The 6905-nt window shown below is 37.3% G+C and overlaps 1 pseudogene; it reads left to right on the top strand.

The window, feature by feature from the left end:
* The first annotated feature begins 2558 nt into the window (after positions 1-2558).
* Positions 2559-6388, top strand: LOC149749185 (deubiquitinase OTUD6B pseudogene; annotated as a pseudogene).
* Positions 6389-6905: the final 517 nt, after the last annotated feature.

Here is a 6905-nt window from a genome sequence, read left to right as displayed (position 1 = left end):
CTTTCTCCCAGGGTTGGAATTCTGGCTTGGCTAGACTTCTGGGTCTGCCCAAGAGCACATGGACAGCCAGAGTCCCACACATCTGCTGCTGTGCCTGTCTCCAAGGTTTTCCTCAGAATGCTGCTCAGGCAGGTCTGGTGTGTGTGTGGTCTACCTATGTGCTCTGTTGGCATGACAACAACTACAATATAAATAACAGTTACTATATAATAACGATTTACTGTGCTAAAGACTATTAGACTTCACAACAACCCAAAGCAGTAACAAAATTATCTTTATTTTAGAGGTGGAAATGGAAGACAGAAGGGGTTAATTAACTTGCCCTTATCTACTTAGATAATAATTGATGAGGCCAGATTTTAAACTCATATGGGACTTTAAAGCCTTTGCTCTGAGTCTATATAGTATCATTTCAATTATTCAAACTGTTTAAATAGAGAAAATTACCTTGTTAACTAAGTGCTAAACCATCCTTATATCACTGTTGACAAAACAAAGTTTACTGCAATGGCTGAAACTTTACAGAGTGCTGTTAGAGGTCAAGTGTTCAAACTCCTCTTGAATAGCAAAGAGAGGCAGGTGCCTGCCTCTAAAATTTGTGGGCCTGGAGCAAAAGAGCAAATGGAGGATGACATAACCCATGTCTAATATTTAAAGTTTATTCATCAAGCTAATAATTCATCAGTGAAACATGTTCTGTCCTCCTACCTTGATAAGTATACTTTAATAGAAATGAGATCAATATATATGCATGTACATTTTTAATACAGCCATGCTTTTTTATATGACTGAAAATCAGCAAAGTTTCAACGATAGCTTAGCTGAATTATTATTGTGCTTGTCTGAATGTTCTCTTTAGGCCTGTTATGTTTGAACAAATAATCAAATTAAGAGATACATAATTCATTAAGTATTATATGTTTTTGATAAAATTTATTTTTGCCTTCATTTCAGGAAAATATATATTTATATTTTATAATCAATATTTTCACATAATTTGGGTCCTATTTACAGCAATGTCAGATTAGCCACTATTTATCAGGACATTGTAGCTCTTTGATGGATCGTTTTAATTAATTTCCATTCAGAGAATCGTCATTTTTCTAAGTCGCACCTGAATTTTTTTATGACATTTAAAAGGCATTCCATATATTTGGAAATTAACCATGAATTTTACAAATCACTTTTAAACTCTGTAACGGGGTCATATATAATAAATTATTATAGAAATTATTGCAAAATATTTTAAATGTAGCATATAAATCCCTATCACCTATATAGCAATTTTACCTCTTCTTAAAGCAGTAACTAGGTCCATACCATATTTAAGTTCTGCTTTAAATTTTTTCAGTACTAGGATATTATTTTAAAATTTCAAATGTAGTATCTTGCTATATATTTTTTTTTCAGATCTCTCTTCAGTCAGGACTATAGTCGATCTGTAATGTCTGGAAAACAGTCTCTATAGCAATCAGCTTGGGAATTATTTGTATGTGAATCTTCTTCATAGCCATGCAAATATTTCCATGTCCTCATTTCTTCCATACATTTTAAAGGAATATTTCTTTTGTTGCACATTTTATATGCAGTTTCTTACAATTTACGGTGAAATTTTTTTTCTAAATTAAAAAAATAATCATTTAGAAAGTGAAATATCTGTTTTGGTTTTTCTGTATCCAGTAACTGTGAAGAGAACAAATTCAAAATTATTTTTATTATCCATGAAAGTCCATGATTCACTGTTTGAGAATTTTTTGTTTATTAGCTTAATTCTTCTAGTGCCCCTCATGTCTTTTCAAAATGGAATCTAACTGCTTTATCAGTTTTGAGTTGACATTTTCTTATATACTGAAGAGTTCTTAGGAAGAAATTCAGCGGGAAGGAAGCCAAGGGAATAAACACCTTGACCTCTCTCTCTTCCTTCTTGCTGATAGCACGCTCTACCTCCCCACCGGTCAAATCCAAGGGAAGCCAGCAAACTCATGTGGAAGCTGTTGGTTGCAGCCCAGAGCACTGAAATCCCTCTCAAGGATTTGGTTGGCATGTCCATTCCCCAGCTGCTGCAGGTGCTTCGGCTAAAGGCTAACCCCCGCACCCTTCTTAAAAGAATTACCTTTGGGTGATTGAGGTCACCTTACCTGGAGGCTCCTGGAAGTAACAAATCCTCTGTGACTGACTGCGGAGGTGCTACAAAAACCCTGCTCCCCTGCCTCAAGTTGGAAAAGACTGTGCCACAATTTATGCTCCAAAGCTCCCCCTGGGATCCTGGAATTGTACCAATCTAGATTTCACATGAAACCACATTCTTCTGAGGCTCCTTCTATCTGCCTCCCCTGCTGCTTTCTCCTGATCAAGCCCTGGGGCAGAGAGCAGAATGAAGATGTGTAGACAGTAGACCCGAAGACCTACTAATGGGAGCTATCACACACACTGGAATGTTATACAGCTGTGCCCACCCAAAACACACTATCCCAGTCTTCCTTACTAACAGATCCTGACTTTGAGAGTAAAATCTACTCTCCACATCTCTTGAAGCTAGGGATGGCTAGGTATCCCAATTCAGGCCAATGAGATGTAGGCAGAAGTCTCAGGGGAGACCGTCTCTTCCTTCCTAATTAAAAAGACAAAGATACACTAGAAGAAAGACATTTTGCCCTTTTCCCCTTCCCCTTCTTCAAGGCTGAGACATGAAGCCTGGAACTGGAAGCCTGGTAGCGTAATAGCCATCTGGTGACAACTATCTGGAAAGTATGAGGACAAAAGACAATATGTCAAGATAACTCAGTGGAAGGAGATTCTGGGTCCCTGTTGTGCTGGTCTGGACTGCCTATCCCTAGGTTTCTGGTTGTGCAAGAAAAATAAAATCTCCTCTTTTTAAACCACTCTTTGTCAGATTTTCTGTTATTTGTGGTTGAACTCATTCCTGCTACAGCAGTCATTAAAAGAATAAAATAGAGTTATACCAGAGACTCAGAGTTTTGTCTTATCAGAGCAGCACCCATCTATAACATAAGACCTCTCACCACTATGCATTTAGTCCAGTTTAGAGCACCAAGGGCACTGAAAAATAAAGCCAAGCTCTGGCGGGACATACCTCTGTTTTAACCATGCACAGAGCCATGATTCTGCAGACTGAGACAAAATATCTAGAGAGCATGGAGGCCACTTGGCAAGCAGAATAATTCTAACAGGTGCAGGAAAATTAGCCAAATGGAAAGGAGCTGAGGCTGAAGGCAATTCTTTGTGTCTTTTCCAAAAATGTTTCTGGGAATTACTGACCAGTGTAAATGCTCATGGCTCTGGTTTCAAATCTTTCCCAAGAGGAGAAATAAGTTTTGACAAAACGAAGTATCCAAGTGCCTTTTTGGCAGATATTGTACATATTTTCCAGGAGGAATAGTTTCCTGGGTCAAGTCACATTTATATTATATGGACACAGACATAAGTGCCTTATTTAAACAGCAATGTACAATATGATAAGTGCTAATACTTCTGACAAGTATTAAAATTGAGGATCTATTTTTTTTAAAGCCTTGTGGGTAACTTCTTTCTCCTTGTGATATATCCATAATTTCATAGTCAAGTACCAGGAGCAATAGCTCGGCTTGAATTGAATAATTTGGGGATAGGAGAATAATGAGAAGTAACTAACAGTAACCCAAACCAATTTATCACACCCTGTACTAATGTGCAAAACAGACAACTTTCCATAGTTTTCAGGCAGAGACAGTGAAACACTGTTTGGTCCAAAAACGATGCTGTACAAGATGTTTTTATGAGCCCTGTTAATACCGGAAGTGGACCATCAGAATACACACTACACACACACACACAGACACACACACACAAACATACACACACACACCACCCTGGTAATCATCCTTCTATAATCACTCACTTATTTTATAGTTTGAGCCCAGTGTTCCCTCTAGCTTTGAACATGAGTCCCATATTGGAAACCAAACTCAGCCAAGACCTATGTGGAAGAGGATCAACCCTAAATGATGTAAGAAACTTTATTCCTGGAGATCATAATTTCTGGGTGTAAAATATTATTCTAAGGAGAAAATTTAAAGTCTATTCTTGCCAATGACAGAAACAATGAGTGACTAAATTTGACTGGTGTGTGAATCAAAACACATTTGGCTGGTGTGTTTAATAATGACCACATGGAGAAGCAATCTGTGAAGAAACACTCATTCTAGACGGGAAATGGTTGATGTAGTTTTCATACCCTCTAAAACTCTACAAATTTATATCCAAGGTACAGATATAGTGAATTGCAGAAGAAGATTCATCTTCTAGTCTGGGGTGGCTGGCTACTTCATCCCTCATTCATTCATTCAAAACAGATAATGACATTTACTATGGGACCAACTAAGCATAGGAATTTTAAAGACATAAATGGCAAAATTCCTCAACTTAGCAGCAGAGACAAATCTATAAGGGAACGATTACAGTTATAAATGCATGCATACAACACACACACACAACGGGGCTGTGACACTGTACAACCCCAGAGGGAAATGGGGAAAAGGAATGTCAAGAAAAACTTCACAGAAATATTTGGGCAGAATATTAGAGAATCAGTGGGAATTTGTCCACTTAATACTGAAAGTAAGAAGAGAATACCAAATAAAATGCATCATACAGAATATAAAAATGGACACAGGGACAATTGTAAGCCCAAGTCTGTAAAGATAAAATGAGGCTTGATTGTTAAAGCTCTTGTTTGGCACATGAGGATTTGGATTTTAATGGTCAAAGGAGCCCAAGGAAGGATTTTAAGCATGTAACATGAGGAAATATATACATTATGAACCACATTTAACAAATGTGGTTACACTGGAGGAGAGGGAGAGTAGAGACAGACACAGAGATAATGTGCAATATAAAAGAAATGGGGAGCGGGTTACCTAGTCGTCATAGAGGCAGTCTTGACTGAGGAGCTTGATTAGGAGGAACAGCTGGTGAGAAGGCATCACAAAGAGAAGAAGTAGTTGCAAGCCAAAATTCAGGGTATGAAGAATGCTGTCCCCAAGATTGACAAAAAGAGGAGGAAGCAACTTACTGAAGATGTTGCTAAGTTAGAAGCAGAAGTGGAACAGAAACATAAAGAGAAGCTGGAGCAATTGAAGCTGACTTCTAAGGAGAGTAAAGTAGATTCTGTTGCTGTCAATATTTCAAACTTGGTTCTTGAGAATCAGCAGTTTCAGATATCAAAAGCACAAGAGAGATGGGACAAAAATGCTGCACTGGAAAAGGAGCGGGAAGAAAGGATAGCTGAAGCTCAAATTGAAAACTTAACTGGGGCTAGACATGTAGAAAGTGAAAAACTTGCTCAAATATTCGCAGCTAGACAGTTGGAAATTAAACAGGTTCCACCTGATGGCCACTGTATGTACAGAGTCATTGAAGATGAACTGAAAGAACAGGACTGCAGTCTGACTGTGGCTGCCTTAAGATGTCAGACTGCTGACTATATGCAAAGCCACATGGAAGACTTTCTGCCATTTTTAACAAATCCTAGTACAGGAGATATGTATACTTCAGAAGAGTTTGGAAAGTACTGTGATGATATCATAAACACCGCTGCATGGGGAGGTCAGCTTGAGCTAAGAGCCCTGTCTCACGTTTAACAAACACCAATAGAGATAATACAGGCAGATTCTTCTCCTCTTGTAGTTGGTGAAGAATATCCCAAAAACCCATTAATACTTGTTTATATGAGACATGCATATGGCTTAGGAGAATGCTACAATTCTGTTAAACGGTTGGTGAACACAGCTAGTGAAAATTGCAGCTAGTCTATAAAATGTTGCTGTTATGTTTTAGTACAGTGTGCTGATCTGAGTATTAATACCAAGTGTTGGATTGTTCTAAATGTTTCCAAAAAAAAAAAAACTACCTTAAATCAGTTTTATGGCAAAGCTACTAACAGGTTTTTAAAAAATGTGTCAAAGAAACTTTCACCAATGTCCCCTTAGTGGTGTTTTAAAAACACTGGTAAGTCCCTTGTGGAGAACATCATTTATAGACCAAGATGGTACCCTGTTTGCTGATATTTTTATTAAATATAGGATCCTGAACATTCTGTTCTGTGTTGAAATAGTTAAATTTTTTTTCTCCCTATTACTGAAAGCTTTCAGTAACCGTGTCAGTGTAATTTTTCTTGAAGAAGTGAAACGACTCAGTCTCTGACATTGCAATAATGTGGTGATGGTGATAGCAAATTTAATGAATGCTTATAAATGAACGTGATTGCAGTAACTTTGGTGTTGATGGGATTAATGCTGTGACGCTTTTTATATAACCCCATCAAAGTGCAGCTAAGAAGCTTGTTTTAATAAAGAATTTTAAAATATTTAAAAAAGGAAATGGGGAGAAATGGGACTAAAACAGTGATTCAACTAAGAGGAGAGACAGTACTGAGAGATACTTAGATGTGAAAATGGGTGGAAAAGAAAAGCTGATAATGTTTCTAAGCTTTTTTACTTTGGAGGTTTAGATGGATGATATGGCATTCAATAATATAGGAAAAATAAAAAAGAACAGATATATGGAAAAACAGAACAGAATATATGGAAAAGAGTGGAGAGGATAGTTCAATGGCGGTCATATAGGACACACTGGTAGAACATCTGGAAATGTCTGGCGGATTTCTGGAAATACAGATACGAATTTCAAAAGAAAGATAGAAAAGGAAAGTCACTGAGAGTAAGAGAAGAATTTGAAGTGAAAAGATTGGATGCTATCTCTCATGGAAAGCATTATGGAAACGAGAAGAGGATTATAGATAGATTCTTAAAAAATACTTCATTTAAGGTCAGACAAGAGATGAGAGGATGCTATTTTTTTTAATGTCTTTATTAGAGTATAATTGCTTTACAATGGTGTGTCAGTTT

Source organism: Delphinapterus leucas, chromosome 5 (assembly GCF_059928025.1).
Source record: "Delphinapterus leucas isolate spDelLeu-1000000601 "Yukka" chromosome 5, BTC_Dleu_Yukka2, whole genome shotgun sequence".
Lineage (NCBI taxonomy): Eukaryota > Metazoa > Chordata > Mammalia > Artiodactyla > Monodontidae > Delphinapterus > Delphinapterus leucas.
The sequence above is the reverse complement of the archived record's forward strand: the minus strand, read 5'-3'. Positions and strand labels throughout refer to the sequence as shown.